This window comes from Taudactylus pleione, unplaced genomic scaffold, assembly GCF_031769625.1.
Source record: "Taudactylus pleione unplaced genomic scaffold, aTauple2 ptg000436l, whole genome shotgun sequence".
NCBI classification, from domain to species: domain Eukaryota; kingdom Metazoa; phylum Chordata; class Amphibia; order Anura; family Myobatrachidae; genus Taudactylus; species Taudactylus pleione.
In genome coordinates this window covers 5,349,432-5,367,726 of record NW_028284838.1, presented here as the reverse complement: position 1 = coordinate 5,367,726, position 18,295 = coordinate 5,349,432, and positions in this window count along the sequence as shown.

Below are 18,295 nucleotides of genomic sequence, written 5' to 3'. Positions count from 1 at the left end.
TCCAAACCACACTTGATAAATATTTGGGCATTTATGCTTTACTAGTGACAAATTGAGATGGCTATGTATATTGTGTCATTTTCTAAGATTTTTTATTTATTGTGGCTCTTTGGAGCTTTAGTAAATCTGGTGGATTAAAAATCAACAGAAAAAGTCCAAACACTGTGGTTTAGCAAAATAGCCCTTTAGTAAATTTCCCTGCAAGGTTCCTCTTCTGTGATGCTACACATACAATATTTTGATTTTATACTCTGCCATATGCCCCACCCTTTGCCTTCAAAACAGCATTAATTATTTTAGGTACACTTGCACAAAGTCAGGGACATTGTAGGATTATAGTCAGGTGTATGATTAACCAATCATACCAAACAGCTGATAATGATCATCATGTTCATATGTAGGTTGAAACACAGCAGGCTTAAAACTGGGTGTGGAACAGTCAAATTTTGCTACAAAGGTCAGGTTGTGGAAGACCATTTCATGTCACAGGTCATACACCATGGAAAGTCTGAGCACAGCAACAAGACACAAGGTAGTTATACTACATCAGCAAGGTCTATTCCAGTCAAAGATTTCAAAGCAGACAGGGGTTTCCAGATGTGCTGTTCAAGCTCTTTTTAAGACGCACAAAAGAAATCTGCAATGTTGAGGACTGTAGACGCAGTGGTCGGCCAAGGAAACTTAGTTCATCAGATGAAAGACACACCATGCCTACTTCCCTTCAAAATCGAAAGATGTCCAGCAGTGCAATCAGCTCAGAACTGGTAGAAACCAGTGGAACCCAGGAACACTCATCTACTGTTCAGAGAAGTCTGGCCACAAGTGTTCTTCATGAAAGAATTGTGGCCAAAAAGCTATGCCTTCAATGTGGAAACAAGGCCAAGTGACAAAACTATGCACAAATACATAGGAACTGGGTTGCAGGAAAATGGCTGTAACAGAAGGCAGTATGTTCGCCGAATGGCTGGAGAGCAGTACAATAATGAGTATCTGCAGGCAACAGTGAAGCATGGTGAAGGGTCCTTGCAAGTTATGGGCTGCATTTCAGCAAATGGAGTTTGGGATTTGGTCAGGATTAATGGTGCCCTTAATGCTGAGAAACACGGGCAGGTACTTATCCATCATGCAATACCATCAGGGAGGTGTCTGATTGGCTCCAAATTTATTCTGCAGCAGAACAACGACCCCAAACATACTGTACAGCCAATGTCATTAAGAACTATCTTCAGCATACAGAAGAACAAGGAGTTCTGCAAGTGATGATATGACCCCCACAGAGCCCTGATCTCAACATCATCGAGTCTGTCTGGGATTAAATGAAGAGACAGACGGACTTGAGCAAACCTACATCCACAGAAGATCTGCGGTTATTTCTTAAAGATGTTTGGAACAATCTCCCTGTGGTGACCTTAATGCTGAGAAACACAGGCAGGTACTTATCCATCATGCAATACCATCAGGGAGGCATCTGATGAGTTCCAAATTTGTCGGCACTCTATTCAATAAATCAGCTGCTCCGGTGCTCGTTTTCAAAAGTAATGCAGATCCAAAAAAGGGAAGGCACATGGAGACCTAATCCAAAAGATAGTATATTAGACAGGCGTCGTGTCGGGGTGCAACCACCTTTCTCAAGCCCACACCAAACAGGTCCTAAGGCGAGCTCAGAGAGAACAGAAACCTCCCGTGGAGCAGAAGTGCATGGGCTTGATAAAGGGGGTTACACCCCGAAATGTCACCTGTCTAATATACTATCTTTTGGATTAAGTCTCCGTGTGCCTTCCCTTTTTTGGAGATAGATATATATATATATACAGTGGTCGAAGTGAGAATTTTGAAGTGGGGGTATGGAATATTCAGAAGTGGTTAGCATGAATATGACCAAAAAAGGACATGGCCACACGTCTCAAGGGGCGTGGTCACTCAAAACGGGGCATGTCAGCTTGACGCTACACATTTTTTTTTTCACTCTGGGAGCATTCCTCTTTTAGTCATGACAAAGTTTTCGGGCTTAGGGTGTCTTTAGCTGTATGGTAGTGGTTTTGTAACATAGTGACTACTTTCTTGAGCCTCTGTCCACCAGCAGCTAATGCAGGCCCCTTATGTGCAAGCTCCGCAGTAGTGTAATAAAGGACACCTGTAGCAGAAGTCATGTAAAGGAGATGACAGCTGCTTATGCTGCTCTTGCTCCCAATCACACACGGCTGGGAGTGCTGGGACTTGTGGTTTCTGCTCTGCTGCAGAATCACAGCTCACCGACACTTGCTCTAAACCTCCTTATAGAGCAGGTGTCAGTGAGCTGTGATTATGTAGCAGATCAGGACCTGCAAGTGCCAGCACTCCCAGCCGTGTGTGCTTGGGAGCCAGAACAGCATCATGGACGTCTTTCTCCATGTTCCATCCGCTCCCTCACCCCACATACACACACATACTTATGCTGTCCATGGAGCAGCTGGGCCCCCTTACCTGAAGTGTGGCATAGTGGGGGCATACAATTAATAATAGTGGCAATTGTGGTACAGAGAGGTACAATATTAATACTGGGGGTGGGGAGAGAGGTCCTCACACACTGCAGACTGCAGGGCAGATGGACAGGCTGGCCAAAGGAGAGCTGGAGACAGAATGAAACGGTAGGGACCTGATAAGGGGGCATGGAGAGCGTACCTAGATTCCCACATTGATGTCACCCCCGCTGGTTGCCAAGCTTCCGGATGCTATCTGAAATATACAGTATGACACCTTTAAGACTTGCATTCCACAATGGAACTTGAGTACTGGAAGCTCGACTGCGGGCAACAATGTAAGCTGGCCCAGCCGAGGGGATTATGGGGCCGGCCCAGCGGAAACTTACCCGCTGTCCCGGTGGCCACTGGCCGTACTTCAAATCGCATGAGCACAGCCAGACGGGTGTTCAGCAGCCTCAGTACAGAGCCACACGTCATGCACTCCGCCTCCTTGCTTCCATTCCAGGAACCAGGAGCAGCATCGAACAGGGGCATCAGGTAACGCAGCCATCGCTCTGTTCATGGTCCCTGCCAGTGCTCAGCCCAGTTCCTCGGACAGCTTCCTGCAAGATGGACGTTGGCCAATCAGTGGTGTCCCACTGCTGGCCGTTGATTGGCTGACGGACGTGCCAGCACTCAAGCCAAGCCTCCACCCTCAGCAAACTGGAAAAAAAAAATGTAGTACTTGAACGAAGTGCCGGTATGTCATACCGTTACATACCGGCACACTTTGAGCACTGTATATATATATATATATATATATATATATAAAACGCAGGTTCTGAAACGTTGATATTAACATATTAACAATGGTTCCGTGTCATCTTTTATAAAAGTCATCTTGTGTGCCGCCTGCTTCTCTGGTATATGTTTCCTGGCTGCATTAAGTTGTAATAATTAGGAGGGCACCAGACACCACTACATACATTTTACACGGAGTGCCGGCTCTTCTACAAATTCTATACAAAGATGTGTCCGCATACATTTTACCTCCATGCGCTACAAGTCGCGTTAAACATAATGCATCAGTGCTGTGCGACATGGTAGCTCAGAGCATCTTTTTAGGTGACTTTATTCCTTCAAATGTGTCTTATTTGCAAAGCAGCATGCCAATATTCTGTGTGCAACTACTGGTGTATCTGCATGCAAATTGCTACGTTACTGTGTCAGCGGCTGTGACATCACTTATAAATATACTAGCTGATGTACCAGGTTTCACCTTAGATATTTGCTGTTTCCATTTTCATCTCATCACTCTCACCACTCCAATAACACATTAATTCACCTTTATGCTAATGCATCCCCTTCCTCACTGCTATAGTAATACATAACCCTCCATCACCTGTGTAGTAACACATTCCACTCCCTCACCTCTGTAGTAACACATTTCCCTCCCTTGTCTGTGTTGTAACACATTCAACATCCTGTGTAGAAATACAATCCCTTTCTCACCTCTGCAGTAACACATTACCCCCGCTCACCCCTGTAGTATAACATTACCCTCCCTCGCATGTACATTTACACATTCCCTTCCCTCATCCCATAGCAACACATGTGACATTCCCTTCCCTCAACTGTGTAGTAACACATTCCCCTCCCTCTCCTCTATAGTAACACATTCCCCTCTCATTACTGTTGTAACACATTCTCCTTTCTCACCTCTGTAGTAACACATGTTTTCACTCACTATTCAAATTGGGGAGCCACACCAACTGCCAGTGATTTTTGGCAGCACTTGGGATGACAGTTGGTACTTGAATATGAACAGTGCTACAGCCACGATGATGAGACAGTCAGGACATTGCACAGGGGGAGGAAACATTTTAGCCTTTTTCACCCCCTTAGGAGTCGAATTTCCAAAAATCCCCTATTAGTGGGTACCTACATCATGGAAGGCATATTCACTCTGATTTTCATGTTTCTAGGTCCAGGAGTTTGGGCTGGGCATTGATGTGTCTGTCAGTGAGTGAGTCAGTCAGTCAGTCAGTCAGGACATTTGATTTTATATATATAAATACAGTCAGGTGCATAAATATTGGGACATTGACAGAATGTTCATATTTTGGCCTCTATTCACCACCATAATGGCTTTGAAATGAAACAAACAAGATGTGCTTTAACTGCAGACTTTCAGATTTAATTTGAGGGTAGTTACATCCAAATCAGGTGAACGGTGTAGGAATTACAACGGTTTCTATATGTGCCTCCCACTTTTTAAGGGGCCAAAAGTAATGGGACTATCAACTCAAAAGCTATTTCATGGACAGGTGTGGGCTATTCCCTCTTTATTTCATTATCAATTAAGCAGGTAAAAGGTCTGGAGTTGATTCTACGTTTGACATTTGCATTTGGAATCAGTTGCTGTCGACTCTCAATATGAGATCCAAAGAGGTGTCACTATCAGTGAAGCAAGCCATCATTAGGCTGAAAAATCAAAACAAACCCATCAGAGAGATAGCAAAAACATTAGGTTTGGCTACATCAACTGTTTGGAACATTCTTAAAAAGAAAGAAAGCACCGGAGAGCTCAGCAACACCAAAAGACCCGGAAGACAACTGTGGTGGATGACAGAAGAATTATTTCCCTGGTGAAGAAAAACCCCTTCACAACAGTTGGCCAAATCAAGAACACTCTCCAGGAGGTAGGTGTATATGTGTCAAAGTCAACAATCAAGAGAAGACTTCACAAGAGTGAATATAGAGGGTTCACCACAAGATATAAACCATTGGTGAGCCACAAAAACAGGAAGACCAGATTACAGTTTGCCAAACAACATCTAAAAAAGCCATTACAGTTCTGGAACAACATCCTATGGACAGATGAGACAAAGATCAACTTGTACCAGAGTGATGGGAAGAGAAGAGTATGGAGAAGGAAAGGAACTGCTCATGATCCAAAACATACCACCTCATCAGTGAAGCATGGTGGTGATAGTGTCATGGCGTGGGCATGTATGGCTGCCAATGGAACTGGTTCCCTTGTATTTATTGATGATGTGACTGCTGACAAAAGCAGCAGAATGAATTCTGAAGTGTTTCGGGCAATATTATATGCTCCTATTCAGTCAAATACTTCAGAACTAATTGGACGGCGCTTCACAGTGCAGATGGACAATGATCCGAAGCATACTGAAAAAGCAACCAAAGAGTTTTTTAAGGCTAAAAAGTGGAATGTTATGCAATGGCCAAGTCAATCCCCTGACCTGAATCCGAGTGAGCATGCATTTTACTTGATGAAGACAAGACTGAAGGGAAAATGCCCCAAGAACAAGCAGGAACTGAAGACATTTGCAGTAGAGGCCTGGCAGAGCATCACCAGGGATGAAACCCAGCGTCTGGTGATGTCTATGCGTTCCAGACTTCAGGCTGTAATTGCCTGCAAAGGATTTGCAAAAAAGTATTAAAAAGTGAAAGTTAGATTTAGGATTGTTTAGTTTGTCCCATTACTTTTGGCCCCTTAAAAAGTGGGAGGCACATATAGAAACCGTTGTAATTCCTACACCGTTCACCTGATTTGGATGTAAATACCCTCAAATTAAATCTGAAGGTCTACAGTTAAAGCACATCTTGTTTGTTTCATTTCAAAGCCATTGTGGTGGTGAATAGAGAGCAAAATATGAAAATTCTGTCAATGTCCCAATATTTATGCACCTGACTGTATATGTACATACATACATACATGTATATATTATATTACATTTTATATTGAATCATTTAACATATTATATTTCACAATTTTTGTTTTCTGTATTAATATTTCAATTTCTTTTTTTATTTTTATTTCTTTATTCTTTGTCCTTTATTGTATAATTTCACTTAAGTTTTTTTATTATTTTTGTCTTACATTTTTTCCATATTCATATTTTCATTTGTTTGTATTCCTATTTTCATTAGTATTCCTATAAGTGCTATACACAATATTTTTTTATTCAAGTTCATTCTCTCATTTTGTAATACTTTTTATTTCACATAATTTTCATACCATTCTTAAGTATACTGTATTGCATTTCCACATACAGTACATTATCTGTACTCTTTATGCATTTATTGCATTTCTATCATCTTCCATTATGAGTCAATTACCATACAAAAATGGACAACAAATTCAAATAAATTCTAAACAAAGCGACTAAAATACAGCCAGTGCTCTACAGCAGTTGTTCTCAAACTCGGTCCTCAGGACTCCACACAGTTCATGTTTTTCAGGTCACCCAGCAGATGCACAGGTGTTTTCATTACTCACGGACACATTTTAAGAGAGCCACAGGAGGAGCTAATTAATTCACTTGTGATGCTGTGAGAAACCTGGAAAACATGCACTGTTTGGGGTCCTGAGGACCGAGTTTGAGAACCTCTTCTCTAAAGCTACCCGGGTTAAGTATCTGCTTCAATTTTGACTGAGCAGTGCTGCATAAATATGTAGTGTGCTGGTATCAAATTTAGTTTAAACTTGAAATACTCAAAACTTTTCAATAGGTTTGAAATTCAATACAATTTCACCACTTTAACAGCATCAAACATGTATGGGTTACAATTGGCTATGGACCACAATTTGAACTTGAGTTGCTTTTCATGATTGCAGTTCACATTAAAATTAATGTTTTTGCTTTTGTATTTAAAAACAAAATAATATTTTCTACTGATATAAAATCATAATAATTTTTTTTAAATCAATTTACAATTAGGCATTTTTACAGAATTCACTTTTCAAAGGTGCACGTTTGGAAAAGAAAATGTTACAAAAATCACAAATTTTCTTATTTTTAATTTGATTGTGACGACTGGCTTGCAGGAATATGAATCGTCTCTAGCACTGTCAAACAGGCTTGAACACTGCTGGACTACCTAGCACATGCTCAAAACAGTTCAAGTATCTAAATTGTTTACCAATTTTAAAAATTCTGATGAATTTTCAAAAATTAGAATTGATTCTTTGAACCTGTTTGAGCATCCTGTGGCCAGTTGGATCATCTGTAGTTTAAAGTATTGGAGATGATGAAGACAACAACATAACTGGTTAAAAAAACCTGGTTTATTTAAAATCATTATATCATATTACTGTGCACTTACTGGTGATAGGTATCAGCGCAGGGGCATGGCCTAATCGCGGGATGTGTGACCGTTCTCTCTTTGGGGGAAAAATAAAAAACTGTAGTCCCTCAGACCAGCGCAAATTCAGGGGGGGGAGACGACCAAGATGATCGCTGCCCTACACAGGCAGAGGAGACTGCTGTTGCTGCTGTGTGCTGGGCTGCGCAGCGGACAGGGAAGAGGGTGAGGGGGTGGCGTTGGATCCGGGCCCCTGCCAGGCCCCTCCAGCAAGCCCAGGCCCAGGTAATTAGTACCCGCTCTCTCCTCCTTCTGCACCCCTGGTAATTATATACTGACACATTTTACATTTGTAGTGAGATTGCTGAGGGAACTTCCTTTCTATATGTATATGTTTACATACATAATAAATGTTGTTATATTTACTTCAATATGGCCCACATGCGGTTGATGCCTGCAGGGCCGTAACTAGGGTAGGGCGTGCGGCCTGGCCCACCAGCGATCACCCCCTCTCATCTACCTCCTGCTGCAATGTATAATAGTAGCGGTGTGCCCAGCTCCTTTTCTGCCGGCGCACCGCTACTAATACACATGGCAGCGCTGCAGCAGCTGCCTGCCCCATGTGATCCGCCACCTCCCCTCCTCTGTTGCAGTGCAACACCCCATGGGACGGAAGCAGGGAGCTGGCAGTGACGCAAACCACAGCGTACCGTCCACACCCACTGCCAGCAGCAACATGGGGAAGGATTCCTCCTCCAGAGAGTCTTGTCAAGGCTGTCATACCTATTGTCCTGCTGCTTGGAGATGCTCCTGCTGCTACCCTACTTTGGGGGAAAAATGCCATGGAGGTTAGCCAACTGCCCCTGGGGAGGGTTAGGATAAAAAAATCTACAAGGGATACCATCTTCACAGCCTGGGAGCTCCGGGGGGGGGAAAAGGGGCACCCTGAGGGGCACAGATCAGGCATCATGGGCAGTCAAGGAGACTGCGGTGTCAGGGTGGCACTGAGGTACGTAGTGCTTACATGCTAATATATTGTGTGACTGCATAATAGACTGGAATGCTGCTGCCTATGGGGATTTACCAAATGTTTGTCATTTTATGCCAGATGTAGCAGTAGTAACCTGTGTGTTGTCTAGTGTAGCAGTTATCCTTGACCCATAATCAATAACTTTACTGATCTAAATATAGTTTGCTTAGTCTATGTACAAGGTTTTAGGTCATTTTATAGGTATGTAATTTTATCATGTATTCCACAAAATGGCATTAATGGCAATGCAATGCTATGAATAGCTGACAATGTGTGTCTGCTTTGGGCAGTACAGTGCCTATAACATGGATGTCAGCATCTTTCCAATGACACTGTATTGTTAGGGTTCTGTGAGACATAACAGAGTCTGCTGCTGAATATTGCTTCTTTCATGTGTCTGCGTTGCATGTTAATCACATGACAAGCGCCTGTCACATGGGGTTCTGTATCAGACAACCTACCTGGTGTTTTCCTATGAAAGATAATGCAATAGTCTAGATCATGGGAGTGTTTTACTATTAAACTGCTGTGTATGTACAATGTAACATGCTGAGTGATGTGGCAAAGCACAGGTAGTGTCAGCGCCGTACCTAGGGTAGTGCGATAAGCACCGCAGGGCAGGGGGCGCTGTTTGGTCCTGTCAATTTTCCTGTTTATTATCATTCTTACTTGCAGCTTCCTCTTCTATTATTCCCAGCATCTCCTGGCCTCACTTATTTAATCCCTGGCCCTTCCCCATGAGGCAATGGCTCTTTTTCATGTGCACATTTTATGTACCTATTTTAAAAATAGGGGGGAAGGGGGCAATGCTCTTACTGGCACAGGGCACCTAAAAATTCTAGTTATGGCTCTGGCTTGTCTGGGGGGGATGTGTGGGTCAGTATTATTCTTAAACGCCCCCCCTAAAAGTAAAGTCTAGATCCGCCACTGGTGGGGGTTGCTGTGCTGGTGCTGTTGTTGTCCATAGGGGCTGTGTCCAAAGTCCATAGGGGTTGGCTTTGCTGTGTTGTGCAGTGCTGTTGTCCCATAAGGGGCTGTGTTGTCCATAGGAGCTATGTGCAGACAGAAGAAGGGGGCTTCAGTGGCTCCTGTGTCACTGTAGTCCTACAGGGGTGCTGTAGTGTTGTCCAGGGGGTACTTTGTCCATCAGGGTGCTCCCCCCAAGTGCAAAAAATAATATATATTTTTTCTGTGTTTGTGTGCGCGTTAGCCGCACATGCATCAACAAAGTAGCAAAGCCAAGCTTGCGCCTGTATCATAAGTCAATGGCCGGCTAGTCAGGCGGTGTAACCCCCAAAGTGCCCAAAAAATGTAAACATTTTAAAAGTGTTTATTTTTCTGTGTTTGTGTGCGCGTTAGCCGCACGTGCATCAACAAAGTAGCAGCACCAAGCGTGCACCTGTGTCATAAGTCAAGGGCCGGCTAGTCTGTTGAAGGGCGGTGTAACCCCCAAAGTGCCCAAAACAATTAAAACATTTAAAAAAAGTTTATTCTTCTGTGTTTGTGTGTGCGTTAGCCGCACGTGCATCAACAAAGGATGAGGATGACACCTTGCCTCTGTAGAGCCAGTTTGTGCAGGGACAGATTAATTGCCAGCTTGTTTTGTGGGGGCCCAAAAGAACCAATCATTTCAGCCACAGTCGTGTGGCAGACCCTGGCACTGAAATGATTGGTTGTTAAAATTTGCATGTCCTGTTTATTCAACATAAGGGTGGGTGGGAAGGCCCCAGGACAATTCCATCTTGCACCTCTTCTTTTTCTTTGCAGTATGTACTCTTTTGGGCATAGTTTTTCAAACTGACATCCTGTCTGCCACTGCGGTGTCACTCCTAGATGGGCCATGTGTTTGTGCCGCCCACTTGTGTCGCTTAGCATAGTCATCCAGCTACCTCGGTGCAACCTTTTGGCCTAAAAACACTATTGTGAGGTGTGAGGTGTTCAGTGTTCAGAATAGACTGGAAATGAGTGGAAATGAATGTAATCTCCTTCCTTATATTTAATTATTAATGCCCATATTAATTCAAAACCATGGTAAAATTAGGTGAGCTATAATAAAGTAAAAAAAAATCCAAAACAAAAAAACAAAACCATAAAGCAGTTACAGTATTTGATGTAATAACACAAGTATAATTGTGCTGCAGCAGTGCAATACTGTAACAATGTGTGTGGACCCAATTGATGCCATTCTAAAACAAGAAAGCTAAAGCAACACTGTAATTTAGAATATTGGTTTGGAAAAGATAGCGTCTATACTGTATGTCCATTTATGGATGTAAGAGGCAATCTATTCATGGAAAAACTGCTGGTTCGTGATATCTACTGAAGACAAAAAAATAAAAATTAAAAACATTTTTATTACAAATAAACTAAATGTACATTCTTCAATGAACACTTTTCTTACAGAAATGACAATACTGCTTCCTGCTGTTCCTATGCATTACTACTGGATGCTAGAAGACACCCTGGCCAAGGCTTTTACAACTGGGATTTACAAGAGCATACATTTTTTACATATTGTAGTTGTAGCTACTCTATTGCTCGCTACAAATTACTACTAATTAAAATCACAGCAACCGGAAAACTACTCAGGTCTTAAAGGGCTGATTTTTCAAACTTGAAAAATAATACTCATCAGAACAGCTTTGGATAATTACTTAAACATTATGGGGGGTATTCAATTTGGATGCGAAAAGTCGGAATTGGTGATAAATTATCGCCGATGATGTAATTTTTGCATGTTTCAATTATCCCTGTATTCAATTTCAAAGGCTTATCGCAGGTTAGAAAAGTATTTGAAAAAAAACGGGGATTAGTTTTCACCATGACGAAAAAAAGTGAGTGTAGAATTGTGGTTTAGGGGTGCAGGCTTAAAAAAAATTAGTATGCACCCCTGCTAATGTCATTTAAAAATGAACTGTGGCAAAATAATAACAAATCGGGACACCTCAAAAAATGTACTTTCATTTTGGGGTTTAAAAAAAAAAAGTTTGAAAAAATTATTAAATTAGCGGAATAGCCTCAGTGGGGGTCCCCATGTATGCGGCGGGTGTTTTCTAGAATGCATGTGCTAGCGGCAGATGCATTTTTGCACAAGTTTGAAAAATTATTTTAGGGACTTGAAAAATGCTTACCCCCATTATCATGTACCCCAAATTTGATGGGACCACTTAAAAAATGAAAAAAAATAACGTAAGTGCTCTTCTGCATCACTTCGTCAATGTCGGGAAAAAACACTTTGCGCGGCTATTTAAAAACCCGACTTTCTTTTGCAGGCAAAAATGGGGGTACCCATAGTGATCCCCGAGGTCTTGACATCTTTAGGAGGGTCCTACAATTATTTCCCGAAAATTCCTGTTTTTTTTTTCGCCGATCCCAATTCGCCGGGTCCCGTTTTTACTGGTTTTAAATTGAATACGGGGATAAAGCGGGCACGCGCCCGGTACTTTATCCCAGGAAAAGCTCTGATGTGGAGCGTAAAGTCCAGCACTGACTTTTCGCTCCCATATTAAATACGGCTCTATGATTATTTTAGCAAACAGTTTCATTTGCTCCACTATAGAGAATATTAAAATACAATTTATAAAAGCAAACACAGAACAGAATGCCTGTATACCTTTAAAATATAATTATTAGCAATGGACCATCTCCTGATATAGCTATACATATACTTTCAGGCAATGCTTTGACCTTGGTTTGATTAACAGATGGGTTTGTTTCTTAAATAATAGCTGTGAAGAGCGCTCCACAGCCACAGATGTTTCATCTGTGAGTATCACGTAATTAAATTGGTCCAACTGTCAGTCCAAGGCAAGCACAGACTGGGATTACCTTTTCTGTTTCATGGGAAACATTCTGTGTGATTACCATATGTACAGCACTTGCAGTTTGGTATTGTTGAGAAACATGAATGTGGTTAAAAAATACATAATAGTTTCATAAATAACAGTTAATGGTTCTATTGTACTTAATACTGTATAATGCACCTGCTGGGCTAAAGGTCCAATCAATTTGATGTCTCACACTATAAGTGTACAGTAACTATTTATTATTCTCTTCATGTGGCACTTACCAAGCTCAACATTGTAAAAACTTTGTGCATTCACCAGATTCAATTATTGCTTTGTAATCGAAAGGCAAAGTTATTAGACTAGAGCAGAAACGTACTCTATTTATGAAATACGGGTTGGGTATGAGATCCCGTCGGTCAGGATGCTGCTGGTCAGAACACCGACAGCAGCATCCCAACAGTCAGAACCCTGACACTCATAAGGAAACAAGGTAAGACTAACCTTTATCCCTACCCCTATCTCTCCCTTCCCGGTGTCTAACCCTAACCTCCCCCCTAGTGCCTAAACCTTATCTCCCCCTAGGGTGCAGGTTTACTCTCCCTCCTAGTGCCTAACCCTAACCCTTCCTTGAATGCCTAACCCCACACCTTAACCCTCCCCCTAATGACCGATACCTACCTTTGGGATGCTGGAAGTCGGGATTCTGGTGCCGGGATCCTGATGCTGTCGGATTTCGGCCGTCAGCATCCCACACGCCTAATGCTGACTACATCCCATGAAATACATATGTGCAATGCAGGGAATACATTCCTATGCAGTGATTTATAAAAATTAGCACAGTTTTTTTTTTACTTCTTCAGTATGGACCCACTTTGTCTATTATATGAACAGCTGAGCTCTGCAGTCATTTCAGAACGATTAGTTGTAACTGGCTATCGAAAGTACAATTATGAAATACAAACAAAAAGGAGACTGGGACACAATGTCCATATGTCTGCTGGAGAGATTCTAATGAATTCCCAAGTTTGCAACCTTAAGGTACTTTTTCAAGTGTCATAAAACCAGCTATGGTTCAATACTGACTTTAGTTTAGACAGATACAACTAATTTTGGACAGTAGATGGCAGTAGTACTTTCAGTACAGTAGATAGTGAATAATAACACTACATTTGGGCTCATTTACATTCTGATGTACACCAATTGTTGGACATAAATAAATTCTGCACTATACAATTGTTTCATAACATAGACTTGCATCCTTTTTTCCCAGAGAAGTGTAAGCCTAGTACAGTGTAGAGATGTGCACCGTACCATTTTCGATGGTTTTGTCGTACGGTTTTGGTTTTGCCAAAATGCCATGACTGGTTTTGGTTTGAGATTTTTCCAAAAATTTACAAAAAAAGCTAAAATCACATAATTTGGGCCTTTTTTCTGTTCCTGGAGTATTATTAACCTCAATAACATTAATTTCCAGAATTTTTAAATTTTGACCACCTCACAGCTCACAATATTGTTCACCAATATAGACCAAATGCTGGCTGGCTAAACTAAGAAACAGAACAGCAGTCGATACCTATGGATTGATTACAGTGCAGGCTACAGTGTGGGTTGAATACAGTGCGAGTCACATACAGTGTGGGATACAGTGTGGGTTGGATACAGTGCAGATTGGATACAGTGCAGGATATGGTGTGGGTTGGATACAGTGTGGGTCAGATACAGCACATGTCCCATACAGTCCTGGACTGGTTGCATACAGTGCAGAATACAGTGTGGGCTGGATGCAGTGCGGGTCGGATACAGTGCAGGTTGGATACAGTGCAGGTCAGATACAGTACGGGTCGGATACAGTGCGGGTCGGATACAGCGCAGGTAGGAGATGAGTCTGATACAGTGTGGGTCGGATACAGTGCAGGTTGGATACAGTGCGGGTCAGATACAGTGCAGGTTGCATACAGTGCGGGATACAGTGTGGGTTGCATACAGTGTGGGTTGGATACAGTGTGGGTCGGATACAGTGTGGGTCAGACACAGTGCGGGTCGGATACAGTGCAGGTTGCATACAGTGCAGGATACAGTGTGGGTTGGATACAGTGTGTGTCGGATACAGTGCAGGTCAGATACAGTGTGGGTCGGGTAAAGTGCGGGTCGGATACAGTGTAGGTTGGATACCCCAATGGTGCACTTACTGTGACAGAGAGTGCCGGCGTTGTACTCAGTGCTGGAGTGCCAGCAGTGTCGGCAGTGCGAGGGTGCCAGTGGTGTCGGCGGTGTCCTCAGTGAGGGAGTGCTGTTGGTGTCAGCAGCTTGGGGGTGTTGGCAGTGCAGTGCCAGCTGTGTTCTCCATGCTGGGGTGCCGACAGTGTCGGCAGTGTGGGAGTGTTGCTGGTGTTGGCAATGTAGGGGTGCTGGCAGCATCCTCATTGCAGGGTTGCTGGTGGTGGTGGCAGTGCTGGGGTGCCAGCACTGTGGTTGGCGGTGTCCTCGGTGCGGTGGGGGCCACCATCTTGCGTTCCCATTGACGTCTATGGGGAAGTGCTGATTGGCTGAGAGCCATGACAGATGCCTCTCTCAGCCAATCAGCGGTCAGCCCTTTGACTTTAATGGGACTTTTGAAATTGGCGCCCAAGCCAAAAGCCGCAAGATTCGACAGCATGATATTGAGGTTTTGGCTCGGATAGGGATCAGAGGCAGATATGGAGATCTGAGCTGCAGCTCGGATTGCCCCAAATCCCAAAAGTTTCAGTGTGTTCAGACTCCAAGGAATCCAAACCGCTCATCTCTAGTACTGTGTACCAACGTATGTGCAAAGTAAATTAGATGTGAATGCATCCTCATAGATGCCTCTTAGGAGGCATATCACTTGCAGGTACTGGGGGGGAGGGGTGATGCAAACATGATGAGGAAGATGATGATAATCAGAAGCATTCTCTAGTCACTTCTGATTGGCTGTTTGTGTATTGACCTCTCCAGCTGGTATTGCTTAATTCATTAGCGTACCAGCTATGTCACCTGGGGACAAGACCTCTATTTTCACTTCTATTTGGACCATAATTAGAAAATTATGCAACTTTTGTATTTATTAGTAACACATAAGGCATATTAGCACTTGTACAGTATATGACACTGCATTACATTATTATATAGAAATAGAATAATGGGACTTTAAAATGTACTACTAACACAGTGAAGATGCATCTCTATGTGTAAGTATACACATATGCTTGCCTCAATAACTAGTTTTCAGTTGTATGTATATTGAGAAAAGTTCAAAGCAATAGAGATACATAAGTAGACTTGTTTTGTGTAGGTTTTTTCTGCATTCTTCCGATGCACAAATGCATCCTACTGTAAATGTGGTCCTTAAAGTTTACATTATAAAGTTATGTTGCTTATACAGGAAAACAAAGAACAATAGTGGTCTATTTGTAGGTTAATTGACAAATAGTGTACATATTTTTTTAAATATGCATTATGAAATATTGTACGCAGTACTGATAATTGTCCCAACATTAACAAAATCAGTCAAAGGTAGATCAGAGGTTTTCATAGAATGCTCCACAATGTACAGTAGAGTACATCTCCATGCTAGCTGCAGTTCAGTACAGTAATGCGTTTCATAGAAGATAAATTAATGTTGCATATTGATGCATTCAATGCTTTTATTAGGTATCAGTATTGTATACAGTATCTGAGATAATGCAGTGTGAGTATTAAAAAATACAAGACATTTATCTATAACTATATGAAAAGTATATGATAAAATATATAAACATGCTGCATGATCTGACTTGTATATCCAAAATGATGGAAGCTAGCTGGAAAGTACCAGGTTGGGACTAATGTACTGCACGCCCACTGCAGGTTGTAATTGAGAGATTGGGGAATTTCACAAACTACGATTTGTCAAAATCAAAGTTTTTTTCAGCGTCTTTTGGTGCTGTTTTTTAAAGTGGAGATTGTATTAAAGGTTTTGCCTCCTTTAAATCCTGCAGCAAAAATTGCCAAAAACTGCATTTTTGACAACTTGCAGTTCATTACGCTGCTCCCTTTATCCCAACATGCAGATGTAATAAACGCACACACAAACACATACACGATTATCCATTAACTCCAGATTGTGGACTATATACATTACAAATAATTGGCAGAAGTAGCTCAAGTAAGGTCCTGATTTAGATTTGGATGTAAGTAAAAATGTACATTTGCATACTGTGTATGAATACCAAAATAGGTAATACAGTAGAGACTATATTAGACCTGCAGAACCTTGCACTAAAAGAGCAGTGCTACACTCGTTCATATATAAGTTGAGTACAGTATAGTGTGGAGAAGCAGGTAAATAATAACCCTTAGAGATGTGTCTGACTTTGACTTACAAGTATCCATAAGAAAGTCAATTTACAATGCATATCTTTCCACATCCTACAGGCATGGTGTCATAGTCTGTGTTGATGATGATGATTATACATTTCAGTAATAAATATATCTACAGTATGGGCTATATTTACGAAGTGCCGCCTTACTTCTTGGCGGGTTGGAGCTGAAAATTTAAAGCGGCACTCAGTTTCAATGTATAGCCCGACGTGCTTTACACTGAAAGAGAGTGCAACTTTAAATTTTCAGCTCAAAGCCGCCGTTTCCTACACATAACCTACCCTATAATTTAGATTACAAGTTGCAGAGATTTGCGCAAGTCAAAACATTTGCACGTACAACCTCAACTTTACAGCCATATTTTTATGTGCAAGTTGTGCAAATTAGGCCTTAAGTCTTCAATGACAGGGTTAACACTTTTTTACATTGTTGTAATGAAATGGGAAAGTTGTAATCTATTTGAATAAAAATAAAAATTGAACGTAGAAACTGGTTGCTACTTAAATCTGTCGCACAATGAGATAAATTAAAAAGACACATATGTCTGTACCACTTAGCCAGTCAAATGGCTGAATACAATTCACTGTCATTTTGTAGAGATGCTTGTAGTGGGCAGTTCTCTTAGCATATCAGGTTTTCATTTCCACCAGATTATATTAATGGGGAATTCTATTTTCAATAAAGTGGTAAAAGAGAGATAATGGAAGATTTTAGTTACAATAAAGTTTTACTTAACTGCCTTTGACATTGTTTTATAATTACTTTTTTATTATATGTTATTATAATGCCGGGGGGATCCTATAGACCCCAATCCCATTATACTGGAATAACTAATATATTCAGGGGTGCTGAGAGTGGGGGAGCGGGTGTTAATTACCCGGGCTTGTTGGAGGGGCCCGGCGGGGACCCGGTTCTGACACCACTTCCCCCCCCTCTGTCAGCATCCCAGCAAATGCTACTGTGTGCTGGGCTGAAGTGGGAGACCAGAGAGACTGCTTGCTGCTGTAGCAGCAGTCTCATCTCCTCTGCCTGTGGAGTGGAGCAATCACATTGATCGCGTACCCCTGGATTTGCGCTGAGCTGACGGGCTGACAGCGCCCCCCACTCCTTAGCGCTCAGCACCTCTTTGTGACACCGCAAATAGGTTTTTCTATTTTTTTTTCTAAGGGGCTGTGGCAATGCCTCCGGCGATTAGGCCACTCCCTTTCCCCCGGGCGGGCCCAGCAGGTTCTTTACGGCCCTGAATATATTAGTCCAGATTGCAAAGCTCAGAGTTGATAGGATGAGCCTCAGAACTTTAGAGTGATATTGGTACATTCTTGGTGTGAAAAGACACGCTAAAGATACGCTAATAGCTTTTACCTGTTATTTATTTCTTACAATGTATTTATATAGGCCCAGCAAACATGTCAATTTTGTTTGAGGTGTGTAGAGAGGTAGTAAATAGGTATAAAAGGTTTTAGAATTTTCTAAGCTTATCTGGAGAAGCAAGGTTTCAGGGAATGCATCCTGTTTGGATGGAGTGGGATTTCTTTTTTCACACACAGCCC